The 15,098-nt window shown below is 50.5% G+C and overlaps 1 protein-coding gene across 1 annotated transcript in view; it reads left to right on the top strand.

Annotated features, from left to right (window-relative positions):
* Positions 1–73: 73 nt before the first annotated feature.
* The window catches only part of NGEF (neuronal guanine nucleotide exchange factor), a 128,101-nt gene continuing 113,076 nt past the window's right edge, over positions 74–15,098 (top strand). The window contains exon 1 of the mRNA XM_037849583.1: positions 74–191. The gene's annotated coding sequence lies outside the window, so the exon portion shown is untranslated. The remainder of the gene's footprint in view (positions 192–15,098) is intronic.

Here is a 15,098-nt window from a genome sequence, read left to right as displayed (position 1 = left end):
GGTCAGGGGCACCTCCCAAGAGCCTTTCCCCGCACAGAGCAGGGCGAGTGGCTGCGGCCGCCTGGGACTGAACGGAAGGGGTGCGGACTTAGCTGGGGGCACCCGGCCTGCTCCCAGCCCCCCCAGGCAGGCTCCGGGGCAGAAGAACACGAGCCGTCGGGGGCCCAACTCCCAGGAGCTCCTCCCGCCAGGTGAGCAAACCGTTCTGGTATTTTTTAAATGAAATGCAACAAGCAATGGGGGTTATCACCAGGGGCAGGTGTGTGACGGGAGAGAGTCCACCGTGTATCCATTCACTGAGAAACATGTCGAAGCAGCCAGAGATTTCTCTCCTAAGATCAAGACCAGTCTTGGCTCCACCTCCTCACCTACCCTTTCAGGGCTCATTTCCCCGTCTGTGGAATGGGGGTAGCAAGTAGTGAGTCCTTCCAGGCCCCTCCGGGAGGGCTATGGGGCAGGAGAGATAACAAACAGGACTGACGGTGTACCTTGTGGGGTCTGGTGCAAAATGAAAATGCAGGGGCTCTTGGTTCAAAAATGATTAAAAATGTCACGTCAGCAAGGGCCAGGCAGAAAACTCAGGCGGAACCCTGCTGAGCAGAGGGGAGCTGTGTTACCCCCCAGGTCATGCAGCCCAAGGCGCTGGCCCTAGTAATAAACCCAAGCGTTAAACAAACTGTGATTCCTGCCTGCAGGCATCTCTAATCTCGTGCGGGGAGCGCAGCTGGGAAGGTGAGGAATTCATGGGTGTGAAAGCAACCCCTGCCCCCAGCCACACAGCCCCCTCCTCACCCTGGGGCCCATTTTTAAAAGACAAAAGGCCCCACCCTCAGAACCTTCAGGAACACCTGGAGGCATGGATTTCTTGGATGTGGCGGCCCTTGGCTCCCAATGTCTATCTTGATTTAAAGTTGGGGGTGTCCACGCTGAACTGGCCTTGTGGGTCCTGTGCCTTTGCTTCTCTCTGACCATTACCAGCGTTTATTCTCCTTTTGGAGAAATGCTTATCTTGACTCAGGAAGACCACTGGGGGCCCCTCTAGCCCCCACCCCCTCCCCCCTCGAGTTTCTTTGACCTCTCCTCCCCTCTCCCACAATTTGTCCACATAGATTTTCTTTCTTTCTTTCTCGCCCTCCCCATGTCTCAGGTTGACGGTAGGGCGGCTTGGCCTTGGGAAAGCAGAGCCAGGGGCTTGTTGGGTGTCCTGTGCTTTCTTTTCCGTGGAGGCAGATAATAGGACACCTCCCTCCCCCTCCTCCCACCCCCTTCCTGGAACCCAAAGTGCCTTGGACACCTCTCGCCGGGAGGGCTTTGAATAGCAGGAAAGCCGGTGGGTAACGGGTAACGCCACAGCTGCAGCTTTCTGCGCCCCGGCGTGGGGACTGAGGATCGTGGGGATCTTCACCTGGCCGTGGGGGGCCCCACTTGTCTCAGGAAGGGCAGCCCTTGGGTAAACCGTCCAGTCGCGTGGGGCCGACCAGAGGCTCAGCTGAGGCCATCTAACCCCTCCCCGGGGCTCTTTCCCTTCACGGGGGCCCACATTTCTTCACTTCATGGGGATGAGACCCAGGGGGTGGAGAGTTGCCCGTCAGCCCGGCTCCTTTTCCTTCTGTGGCTGACAGCTGCCCCGGAGGCCCACTCCCTGGGACACCACCCTGGGACCTGGGACAAAAGGCTCAGAGCACTGAAGAGGGAGCCATCGTGGAGCACACTTAGCAGGCTTCCTTGGGGAAAATAGCTCAGGTGGCTGCTTAAGGGCTTGGGGATCAGGCACTCTCTCCATCTTCCCACCTCCCCTCGCCTTACCTTTGTGGAGGGAAGAAACCACATGCTCACAGTGGTGGGAGATCATCAAAGGGCTGGTCAGGGAGGCCTTCGTGGAGGAGGTGGCCTCTCAGCTGGGAATCATTTTAAAAGTTTCCATCACTTATGAATTATTTTGCAAGAAAAGAGCTGTTGCGTATGGTTTTACATATAGCAAAATAAGGCTCTATGACTTGAAAATAACGTAATCTATCAGGCTTACTCTCACTGAAGGTTGCAAGCTCTTCAAATAGCAGTTTCACAGGGGCACACTCTCCAGGAAGGGATAACAGTGCTGAGCAAGGTGGGGAGGGGGCTCTGCTGGGGAAGGCAGAAGCAGAGGCATGGACCTGGGGGAGCTGGTGTGTTTAAGGGATGCCAACGGGACCATTTTGCTCAAACAGAGGCAAGGTGGAGGGGAGGAGCCCCAACCCGTGATGCCTGGACCCCCAAAGTTCATGGAGATCAGGCTGGGGGTCTGTACAGTGAACACATCTCATGGGAAGCTCCCCTCACCTCTGCCCCCATCACTTTCAGGCTGGAGGGGACTGTGCCAGTGGTAAGGTCTCTCCCAGCCAGAAGCCTTGACTGTCAATTATCTACATCTCGAATGGGTTTATAAATGGGGGCACTAATTCATTATTAGTGAGTTTGTTTCCTACAAGAGACAACCCCTTCAAAACACAAGCTCTCCAAGGGACAAGCAGCTTGCATAAGGCCCTTGAAAAGGTCAGGAGAAGCCTGGGAAGGGGACTGGCAGGGGCAAGGATGGAAGGACGGAAGGCAGGCTGGGCCTGAGGTCCTTGACTCCCCAGGGACGTCCTGGAGTGACGAGGATGAGGTGCTCACCCGGAGTGCATTGCTCAATCCCCCGTGCACCCCAATACGATCTGCACAGATCAGGATCTCGGTTAACCGTGCCAGCAAAATCCTTGAAAATGGAGTCCTCAGAGAACGCGTCAATCCGCCAGTCAACAAGTACTTACTGAGCACTTGCAATGGGCCAGCAGTGATTCAGGGGTGCTAAAACGGACAAAAATCCCCACCTCTCTCCCAAACATCCCCCTTCCTCCCAAGCTCCTGCCTGTCTCCTCCCTCGTTACTGCTGTCCAAATAAGTAGATTCAGGAAACCCAGTTTCCTACTCATAGCCGATTCAGTCCATATTGACAGCCAAAACAGATCCCCATTAAATCTCACCAAGGGGATGAAAAACTTCCAAGTATTTTAAGTTGGTAAAGCCTGAGCTTACAGCTTGATTTTTGATGCCGCTCCACAGACAAAAATCCACTCGGGAAAGTGCGCACATCCCTAAAGACGGGTTTTGCTCTCATCTGAGTGATAAAAACATTCCTCCACGGATTCTTGAAAGGCCGGAGGAAAGCCTTCTTTTCTGCTGAGTTCCTTTTTAGGAAGTGAGCTTGGAACTTTAAAATGATTTCAAAGCTCTTTGTTTCTGGAGTGAAAAAAAGGAATCTGGCCCACAGGCAGCTTTTTGTAGTGCCTGAGATATCGGAGCAGTAGCCTGGAACTTTTTTCTGAGGTTTTCTTGCCCTTTTTGGAACCGGTTCTGAGTCGAGATCAAAGTCACTTGCGATCGGCTTACTTGGGTTCCAAGTCAAGAGTGAGAATTTGAGTGTCGAGTTCAGGGTCAAAGTGGGGCCATCTGGATCTCAATCTCAGAGAAATAGACCCAGCTAGGCTATGTTTAGGGAAACATTATTATAACCAATTTGTATATCTGTTGGAGAAATATCACAGAAATAGCCAAAATAAAGTAGCATGGATAGAGGTACAGCATCTTGTGAGTGGGCAGCGTTGGGGTCCCATTGGATTGGGGAGTCCCACGTGAGTGTCCTCCTTTTCACAGCCTTTGCAGGATGCCACTCTGTGCTGTCTCTGTGGCCCATCCCTGCGGGCTGTCCCACAGCCCCCACACCGGGTACCCTGGCTGGGCCTGTGCCTTCTTCTCTGAATTATCTCTATTCTTTTCTGTTTTCTCAGGAAAGGCTGTTGGCCTTAAGTCAGAATTTAAAAACTAAAGTTAATGAGAAACATTTGAGAAATCATGCTCTTTGCTTTGCCAGAGCCAGGCTGCCTGGTTCAAATCCTGGCTCTGCTGCTTGCTGGCTGTGTGGCCTTGGATGAGTTGGTTAACCTCTCTCAGCTTCCACTTCCTCCTCTGTAAAAATGGGGCACTAGGGACAAGGGCAGTACCGATCACAGAAAGTCGTTCTGCGGGTTCAATGTGATGATGCATAGCAAGTGCTTGGTACTCCCAAAATTTAACTAACATTATCCCAGTATGCCTTGAGAAACAAAACTGACTATTTTTACAGTGTTTCCAATGTAAAACTTACAGAGAATTTAGCAGTTCACATCGTTAGAAAATTGAGCCCTAAACTCTGAATGCATACACAAGAACCCTCAAATCTTCCTCAAAGCTTCCTTTGAATTGTTCACTCAACCTGCTCCAAGTGCTTTGAGCTTGGCTGACCTTGGGGCCCCCCCTTCTCTTGATGACACCGTGCAAACCCAGCAGCCATCGGCCAGGAAGTCTGTCCACCCCCCAAAGTCTCCCTTGAGACCTCGACACATTGGACGTAAGATTAGTTCTCTGCAGCCAGTAACACTGGAAGTGGAGATACTTTTTCCACACAAACCTGATGCTCCAAATTTTAAAAAAACAAGTTTGGTAAATGCTGGTGTGGAAAGAACTTTCGGTGTTGGGGGGAAATCAAGGGTGGAAGAACTTCACGGATTTAGGACCCCATTAGTAAGCAGAGTGTATTAGTTCCCTGTAGCTGCTGTAACAAATTACCATACAATCGGTGGTTTAAAACAACACAAATTATTATCTCACAGTTCTGGAGAGCAGACATGTGAAAATCAGTTTCCCTGGGCTAACACCAAGTGCTGACAGGGCTGGGTTCCTTCCGGAGGCTCTAGGAGCAAATTGATTTCCTGGCCTTTTCCACCGTCTAGAGGGCACCTACATTCCTTGACCCATGGCCCCTTCTTCCACCTTCAAAGCCAGTGGTGTAGAGTCTTCAAATCTCTCTCCAACTCTCTTGCCCCTCTTACAGTAAAGGACATTTGTGTTTACATTGCACCTACCTGGATAATGAGCTGAATCACATTCGCAAAGTCCCTTTTACCCTGAAAAATAATAGAGTCACAGTTTCCAGGGATTGGGATGTGGCCATCCTGCATGGCCACACCACAAATAGATGTCCGAGTTTTCTTAAACATACCCTTAACATGTTCGGAAGCAGTGGATAACTTTTTGAAATTTTTTAAATTGCTAAAAGGCCATGTAATAAAAAGTAAAATATAAAGTGTCAGGTTCACTGTTTGCAATAAATTTCCCATAACAGTCATATGTATATATAGATACGGAATTTTGGTTGATGGATACTGGACCAAGCATGTCTGCTGTTTTTGGTGGAACCCTCTGGCAATACCACTGTTTATACCCTGACTCCCTGGTGCCCGTCAGAACACGCCCAGGGTGTGCCTCTGCCCCAATCCGAGCAGCCCGAGGACTGGCGAGGTTGTTCTGTGGCACCCCTAGGGTCTGGTTCCTTCTAGAAGGGCACATGGTACAAGCTCACGTGATTCCAACCTGGGTGGTGTCGTCCTGAGATCAGGAAACCTTCGCTTCTAGCTCAGAGGCTGAGGAGAAGCACGTGGTGGTGCACCTGCTGCCTGGCGGTGCCCAGGGCCCGTGACTAGGGGTGTAGGGACAGTCCCATGGCCTCCAGGTGGGGACACAGCTGGCACCCACCTGGCCACCACCCTCCCCGGTTATAACCACAGGATCCTCCGAGCCCCAGGACCACTCGGGGAGCAGGGTGGGGCGGAGGGAGGGGCGTTCAGAGGTTCAGGCCAGGCTGACAGGGTTCAGCTACTGGCTCCAGGGGAGGGTGAGAAAATCATGTGCAAGGCCCTGGCTGTCCCAGACTGACCAGCTTAGAGGCCAATAGCCTTCATCCATGGGTTGACTCCGATTCAGATAACCTGCGGGGAAGGACAGCAAGGCTGGTTCTAGGCCGAATAGGAAAGGGCAACATCTGCCCTGGCAAAGGAGTGGGGGAGGCGGTGCGAGGGCACCTGTCTGTCTTTCTCCCCAGGGAGGGCAGCTCTGCGTGCAGCTGGGCGCTTGGGAGCCCGGGACAGAGGCCGTGCCTCACCTGCAGGCCCTCGAGCAGTACCTGCGGAGTTCCTACTTCCTTGTCCTTGTAATGAGGGGGACTGCTGAAGTCCCATCCAGCTCCCCAAGTGGATGACAGGGCTGGAAATGGAGAGGGGGTCCCCTGTCAGACCCTGCCCTGCCCGAGGCTGTATCCGCAGGGCAGAGGTCTCTGCTCCCCAGGACCCGAAACAATCCCTGGGACGGCAGGACACGCAGCCTCGGCAGGGCCTGGGGGTTTGCAGCCTCCTGTGGCTCTGAGCCTGTGTCTTCTCCCCCACGGGCCCGGCCTGCCTGGGAGAGACGCGTTCATTTGGGTAGGAAGGAAGTGACGCAGCTAGAGGCTGGCTGGGAGGCACCAAGTCTGGGGGACAAAGCAGGGCCTGCCCAGTGTGGGAGCAGGTGGCATGGGGCAAAGCAGGGTTCTGGGGGTCAGGTGGGCAACAGGGGCGTGTAGTGTGTGCTCAGTAAAATAGTTGAATGAGTCACTCCAGGGTCTGCGGGAGGGGCTGGGAGAGAGCCTTTGTGGCTGCCCAACCCTGAAGGGAGGGGCCAGGCAGAACTAGGGGGAAACTGGGGGGAAACTGAGGCAGAAGGCCAGCCTTGTAAACAGTCTCCTCCCTGCCCTGGGGGTCTCAGGGGCTCCATAGGAGCAGGTGTCCCAGGCTCTGCCTCTTCTCTCCCCCCACCCGGTCCCCATCCCCACCCGCCTGTCCTCATTGCCACCCAGCGACTGCTTGACTCCTCTGCCCCAAGGGGGGGTGTCCCCAGGGCCACTTCTCCGGCTCCCTTTTGACAAACCCTTCTCCAGACCTGCAGCCTGGGGACACCACCCGCTGTGCCCCCAACCATCAGGGTCCCTGGGGCCAGGCCAGGGCCTCTGAGGGCCTCCTTGGGAGAGGGGTCCTATTGCTCTCCCCTGGGTCCTCGAGGACCCTGCCCCACGCTGCAAGCCCACCTCCTCAGCTGGCTTCCAGGCCAGGCTCCCCTGCCCTGCGAGGACCCACTGCCTCCGCTTCCCCTCTCACTTTCTCTGCCCCGGCTGCCCAGTGCCCCTGCCAGCCACCTGAGCCCGCAGTTCTGCTAACACCCACCCTTGGGGAGTCCTCAGGCAGACCCCCGAGGAGCTACCCCTTCCCCTCTCTTGCACCTGCGTGAACACCATGGCTCAACTGACGCTGTGCCAGGGCAGCTCCTGTGAGCAGGGGGAGCCAAGGCTGGTGCAGGTGCAGCCCCACTGAGGGGGGCTTCCCTCCCCACAAAGCCCCCCAAGGTTCTTCGAAAAGGGCAGAGCAGGCCTGGCCTCTGTCAAGCCTCAGGGGTCACTGGAGCCCCCAGGAGCCTTAAAGAACTCTCTGGAATGTGGGTGGCAGCAGGGCGAAGCCAGAGCCTGGCCATGCTGTGCCCCTGCAGTACCCTGGGGCCTGTGAGGCCTTACTGAAAAGGGTCACGAACTGTCACTGTTTGCCTCTTGGACATCCTGAGATGAGTGTGGTGACCCCTGGGGCCTGGGGGTGGGTTAGATGAAGCCAAGTGCCCCATGGGGGACAGGCACATGCCCCCTCGGCCCGGCCCCCCAGGGCCACCTCCTCCCCACGCAGTACCCAGATCCACTACCCCCATGACGCATCAACAGGCTGCCTCTGAGGCCTTTGCCTCTGACTCTTCCTCCTCCCCATGAGCTCTCAGCATGGAAGATTCTGGGCTTTATCAGGCACCTTGGTGCTGCAGGCCCTCCCATCTCTGACAAATGAATAATCAGTGTTTCCTGCATCCCACTCACGAGCTAAGGAGCAGGTAAAACATGCAAAGTACCCAGTGCAGCAGATGGGCAACATTCAAGTTAGTAGATAACGAGTTTATTTGCATATTCACCCGCTGCCTGCTGGACCCTGGGTATTTAATGCGAGCTGACTGGGCCCCTGTCCCCCTGGAGTTTACATTCTAGTCGAGAGTAAGCAATAAGCAGACAAGCATAGAAATAAAACAACTGCAGGCTGGGCTGGGTGCTAGCCAAGAAATAAACAGGGTCACCAATAATACCTAATGCCGGAACATACTAGGGTAGTCAGGGAGGGCTTCCTGGAGGAGGAAGCATGTGGCTGAGACCTGAGGAGCAAGAACGCACCAACCAGGCAGGTAAAGAACAGTGCAAAGTTCCCAGTGTGGGAAAGAACAGGGGCCCTGACAGGACGGAAAGGCCAGTTGGAGCTTAGAGGGTGTGCTGGTTTGAATGTATTATGTCCCCCAGAAAAAGCCATATTCTTTGATGCAATCTTGTGGGGCAGACATATCAGTGGGGATTAAGTTGGAACCTTTGGATTAGGTTGCTTGTATGGAAACGCACCCCACCCAACAGTAGGTGATAACTCTGATGAGATATTTCCATGGAGGCGTGGCCCCACCCATTCAGGGTGGGCCTTGATCAGTGGAGCCATATAAATGAGCTGACAAACAGAAGAGAACTCAGTGCAGCTGTGAGTGACATTTTGAAGAGGAGCTACAGCCAAGAGGGACACTTTGAAGAAAGCACAGGAGCTGCAGATAAGACAGTTTGAAGATGGCTGTTGAAAGCAGACTCTTGCTCTGGAGAAGCTAAGAGAGGACAAATACCCCAAGTGCAACTAAGAGTGACATTTTTGAGGAACTGCAGCCTAGAGAGGAATGTTCTGGGAGAAAGCCATTTTGAGACCAGAACTTTGGAGCAGACGCCAGCCATGTGCCTTCCCAGCTAACAGAGGCTTTCCGGACACCATTGGCCATCCTCCAGTGAAGGTACCCGATTGCTGATGTGTTACCGTGAATATTTTATGGCCTTAAGACTGTAACTGTGTAACCAAATAAACCCCCTTTTATAAAAGCCAATCCATCTCTGGTGTTTTGCATTCCAGCAGCATTAGCAAACTAGAACAGAGGGGTAGGGGTTGGCGTGAAAGGGGAAGGCAGGGACTGGAAGATCCTGGGGTAAGGAATGTGGATTTTATTGCAGGCCTTTTTATGACTCAAGTAGACAAATGACATGATGCAACTCATGTTCTACTTCAAAGGACCAGGTTTGGGGCTTCCAGCAATGATGTCATTTGCTCTGCCTCAGTGGCCCCAAGACCACCCTCCTCTAGAGCCCAGAAGGAGCAGAGGCTCCTGGGCCCACGGATGCACTGCAGGTCCCAGGGGCAAAGGACACAACCCTACCTGGACCAGCGTTGAGGCTCAGGACCCGAGAAGTCTGTGAGGTGAGGGTTGGACAAGGAGGAAGGAAGTAGTGACAAAGAAGCGTTTCTTCTTTAAATGGAATAATTGCAAACGTGTTTGTGCTCCGATATGGAGGTGACATGAGAGGCTGAAGATGCAGGTGCAACCTTGGGAAGGCAAGAGGCAAGGGGATGCAGAGTCACAGGGATAAGGGACAGAGAAGGTGGAGGTGGCAGTTGCAGGCAGGCCCGTCCCTGTGGCCGGGCGTGGGGTACAGAGGGCCTCTCTGTGACATTCGAGGCAAGGTCGGCAGCCAAGGGGGAGCAGGAGACAGAGGGGAGGTGGGAGGTTGGGGATTCTGGAGGAGGCACAAAATTGCAGAGAACCAAGGGTGCTTGCAGGAGAAATGAAGCTGGCTTGCTGGTCGGTCTTACACAATGACCATGAATCAACTGTGACATCTGTCTGCCCTCACCCAGGCAACAAGGACAGGAAATGCCAATGTACATTAAATCCTGGGACTGGTTGGAAAAAAGTAAGCTCAGGGGCCACACAGCAGTCTCGCCAAGTTGGTGCAACCCCAGGCGCTCTACGAGAGTGATTTGAGTGCCTACTATATGCACCCAGTTCTGGGACGTCAGAGGTGAATGCATCACCCCTGACCCCACAGCTGGGCTTGGGGTGGGCTAACTCCAGTGGAGCCCACCATAGCCTGAGGAGATCAGGAACCAGGCACCTACCACGTTGTATGGTGGCCATCTGCTCTGCTGGTGCCATGCCCCATGGGCGAGCCTTCTCGCCTTTGTGTCCCCAGGCCTGATACAGGGCATGAAGGTAAATATTTGCTGGATAAAGGGAAGAGTCAATTGATGAACAGAGGCCTCCGTGGCTTTGGTGGGTGGGCTGTGCATGGGTGGGCTTCTCAGGCCTGCCCAGGAACGAGCTGGGACTCAGGTCCTTCTCCCCGGGGATGACCCAAGCAAGGAGGAGGTGGGGAGGGCGGGGGCCTGCCTCGCACCAGGCGGGCACTGCAGGCTTGAACCTGAGGACCATCTAAGCCGAAAGCCATCACTGGATCCAGGGCAGGAGACACTGGTGAAAGGAGGAGCCAGGGAGGGGGGGAGAGAAGGTTCAGGTGCATCAGGCCTGCAGGGACCTGAGCTGTGGTCTGGGAGCCAAGGCTGGGGGCCCGGGTGGAGCGGGATTGCTGGAGGGTCCCGTCAACATGGGCAGAGTAGTTCTGCACCCTTCTGCCCAGAACGGTTTCAATTATTTACTACTAAACCCAAGGAGTCAGACGGCAGGTAGTCAAATGCCAGATACACAGGATGCTGGGAACCTCAGAGAATGCAGCGTCTTCACCCTTTGGGTTTGCTGGAAGCTGTGGGCTCTCTCCCTAGAAATGGGCAAACCCAGAATTCAGGGGACTGTCAGATTCCTGGGGTTCAGTTCAAGGAGGGTTGAGGGGAGCACAGTTTCTCACACTCTAGGAAGCATCCACATCCCCCGTAGGGCTTGTTTAAAAGGATCACTGCGAGAACCTAAGATGGCGGCTAGGTGAGACAGGGCAAAAAAACACCTCTGTGAAAAATACTAGATAAAAACAAGAAAGTGACCCAGAACACCAGTTGCAACAATGCACCAGCTGGACAAGGCCTGCTAAAACCACAGGGACTGTGCATTTGGTGAATCTGAGAGTCTGCATTCTGAAACAAGTGAGTGGCCCGGCTGAAAGTCCCGCAGCCATGCTGTGGTGTGGGGAAACTGGGGGTTGGTGTTTGGAGACGGACTAGTTCTTTTAAAAAAAAAAACAACCCAGGAGCGGCTGCAGTTACGATGGCGAGAACCACGCAGTGAAGCACAGCAGGAGCAGGCTGTGCCAACCTCTCAGTGTCTGGTGTGGAGGATAGACCGCTGCTGATTCCCTCAGGGCTGGGGGGCAGAGGGGAGATCCAAAAGGAGAAAGAAACCCCGCTGCTTGCAGCTGGCTCCCCAGTGGGCTGGAGACACTCCTGCCCAGGGCCGTGCCCACAGCCCAGAGCTGCGCCAGGAAACCCAGTGTGACGGGGAGTGTATCTCACGGCACTGCACACATGCCACAATATCGGCCGTGGACAGTGGCCTTGGGTGGTACACAGCTAGTTGTCCTGGAGCTGGGAAGGCAGGGCTGTGTGAAAAGGGCAGGGGTTGAGACTCTCCATTCAGCTATCTTTGCATCAGGCTGGGGGCGCCCCTGCATGGCCCGGCAGCCCAGGGCTTCCCTTGAGGGACCATGCACACTAGTGACATAGCACGGCATTCCCTCAGTAGAGGTCCTGGAAGATCATAGCTGAGAAGGGGGCCCGCTCAGAAAACCCAGGGATGCTACATCAATGCCAGGGACTTGTGGGTCAGCGGCAGAGAAAATCTGGGGCAAAACTGAAATGAAGCCTTAGACTCTTGCAATAGCCTTGAATCTCCGGAACACCTGGGTGGTTTGATTATTAAAGCTGCCCTGCCTCCCTAACTACCCAGACACACACCCCACATTCAGGGCGGACAGCACCAACAACACACCCAAACTGAGTTCACCAACTGAACCCCACAAGAATCATTTCCCCACACACCACAAAGACAAAGTTGAGGAGAACTGACTTGAGGGAATAGGTGACTCGCAGATGCGATCTGCTGGTCAGTTAGAGAAAGTGTACGCCACCAAGTTGTAGATCTGAAAAATTAGATTGGTGTTTTTTGTAACTTGAAAGAACCCAATTAAGCAAAGCAAATGCCAAAAGGCCAAAAACAACAGAAACTCTTAAAGCATATGATAAAACCAGACGATATGGAGAATCCAATCCCAAACACCCAAATCAAAATATCGGAAGAGACACAGTACCTGGCACAATTAATCAAAGGACTACAATCAAAGAATGAGAGCATGGCACAGAATATAAAGGACACGAAGAAGAACATGGCACAGGATACAAAGGACATAAAGATGACCCTAGAAGAACGTAAAGAAGAAATTGCAAAAGTAAATAAAAAATAGAAGATCTTATGGAAATAAAAGAAACTGTTGGCCCAATTAAAAAGACTCTGGATACTCACAATACAAGATTTAGAGGAAGTTGAACAATGACTCAGTGTCCTAGAAGTCCACAGAACAGAAAATGAAAGAACAAAAGAAAGAATGGAGAAAAAAAAATTGAAATGGATCTCAGATATATGATAGATAAAATAAAACGTCCAAATTTAAGACTCATTGGTGTCCCAGAAGGGGAAGAGAAGGGTAAAGGTCTAGAAAGAGTATTCAAAGAAATTGTTGGGGAAAACTTCCCAAACCTTCTACACAATATAAATACACAAAGCATAAATGTCCAGCGAACTTCAAATAGAATAAATCCAAATAAACCCACTCCAAGACATATTCTGATCCAACTGTCAAATACTGAAGAGAAGGAGCAAGTTCTGAAAGCAGCAAGAGAAAAGCAATTCACCACATACAAAGGAAACAACATAAGACTAAGTAGTGACTACTCAGTGGCCACCATAGAGGTGAGAAGGCAGTGGCATGACATATTTAAAATTCTGAGAGAGAAAAATTTCCAACCAAGAATACTTTATCCAGCAAAAATCTCCTTAAAATTTGAGGGAGAGCTTAAATTTTTCACAGACAAACAAATGCTGAGAGATTTTGCCAATAAAAGACCTGCCCTATTTCAGAAACTAAAGGGAGCCCTACCAATAGAGAAACAAAGAAAGGAGAGAGAGATATAGAGAATTTTAACAGACATATATAGAACCTTACATCCCAAATCACCAGGACACACATTTTTCTCTAGTGATCACGGATCTTTCTCAAGAATAGACCATATGCTGGGACATAAATCAAGCCTCAATAAATTAAAAAAAAAAAAACAAATATATTCAAAGCACATTCTCTGACCACAATGGAATACAAATAGAAGTCAATAATTTTTGATTTGTAACTCCACTATTTACTTCCTACATGATATAAAATACACAAACTCTAATGACAAATCCGTGGTTTTGGACTCAATGTAAAATATGTAATTTTTGACAAGAACTGTATAAAGGTGGGGGAATGGGGGAGTATAAGAACATAGTATATGTGTCCTATTGAAGTTAAGTTGGTATCAAAGAAAAACAAGATCGTTATGGATTTAAGAGGTTAATTTTAAGCCCCACAGTAAACACAAAGAAATTATCAGAGAATATGACCATAGAGATGAAAAGTAGAGTATGGGTTAAGAGAAATGTGGGAAGGGGCAATGGGGAGTTAAGAAATGAGTGTAGGGTTGCTGTTTGAGGTGAAGGGAAATTTCTAGTAATGGATGGTGGGAAGGTGATGGCAATGCAACATGCTAAATGTGATTAATCCCACTAATGGAATGCTAGGGAGGGGGTGAGATGGGAAGATTTAGGCTGTATATATGTTTCCACAATTGAAAAAAAAAAAAAAAAAGACAGTCTAAATAGATGACAATTGAATGCCAAGGATGACCCTGGATGGGATCTGAGGATGGAGGACAGGAGGCTCAAAGGGACACAGTTGAGACATAAGAAAAAAAAAGAAAAAGGAAATATAGAATGTAAGCTTTGTATTAATCTTGAATTTCTTGAACTTCTTAGCTGCGCTTAATGGGATTGCATAAAAGAATGTTCTTGTTCATGGGAATTGTACATGTGAATTATAGTGTTTGTTCAAGGATGTGTGCAGCTTGCTCTCATATGTTCAGAAGACAGAGCAATAGATGAGGGATGATAGATAGGGACAGAGGGAGGGAGGGAGGGAGGGAAAGAGAAATGGCACTGTGACAGCGCGTTAAAGTTGGTGGACCAGGGTATCGGGGAGAGGGGTCAGGGTATGCTGGAGTTCTGTGTATGGGGTTTGTATTGTTTTTGCAACTGTTCCTATAACTTTGAATTTATTTCAAAATAAAATTTAAAAAAAAGAAAGCAAGGCAAGTATATAAATTATGTGCTACCCATTATCTAACATAACCCTAGTAAAATGTAAAGAAAAATTAGACCTCTGTTTTAATTCAAGTGCTTGTATGTTTAAACCAAGCTCCTAGTGCTGTGCCTGCATGCTCTCTCCCCATTGGAGTTATTAGTAAAACCCATTTCTGTAGTCCCTAAAACTATAAAAAAAAAAAAAAAAAAAAAAAGGGTCACTGGGCCCTGCCCCAGGGTCTCTAGCTGAGTAGGGGCTGGGTAGGACCTAAGAATCTGCATTTCCTAAAGGTCCCCAGCCGCAGCCTGCAGAACCCACCCTGGGACGTCTGGCACACAGAAGGGGAGGACAGCCTGGTTTAGAACAGGGATGACTTGCTTTTGTAGCCACCGGTGTCTGGTTCAATTCAGTGTTTCTCAGGTGCCAATCACCTGCTCGCCACATTGACCAATTTTTACATATCCATATACCACTTGCAATATTAATATAGTCTACAGATTGACTTTAAATTAAATTCCATACCGTATTTTAATCTAGGCATTAATATCTGTGAAATTGCAGGTCTGATGTACTAATTGGATATTTTTTCTAATAACATGTAACTGTAAATTTTTTTCATACAAGGAGACATTATTTTGACCACCTAAAATTTGGAAACATTTAAACAGAATATTAAAAACAATGGAATAAACAACATAAGAGACAAATGGTTATCAAACGTGAACTCCCCAAAATTAATCTATGAATTTGGGACTACTAAGAAAAATACTAATAAGTTCAGTTGGCCGGGGGTGGTTGTAGTTGTTTTTCTGATTTCTGGGGGAGTTTTAAAAAGCCAATCATATCTCAATAAAAATGAATTTTAAAAAAAAGCCAATCAATTTAATGAGGTAAATATTAGGTGGCTTTGGCAGATTTCTTATGACACTTCATAGCATCTTTGATGTTTCAAATT

This window comes from Choloepus didactylus, chromosome 9 (assembly GCF_015220235.1).
Source record: "Choloepus didactylus isolate mChoDid1 chromosome 9, mChoDid1.pri, whole genome shotgun sequence".
Taxonomy (NCBI): domain Eukaryota; kingdom Metazoa; phylum Chordata; class Mammalia; order Pilosa; family Megalonychidae; genus Choloepus; species Choloepus didactylus.
This window is presented reverse-complemented; position numbering and strand designations above follow the sequence as displayed.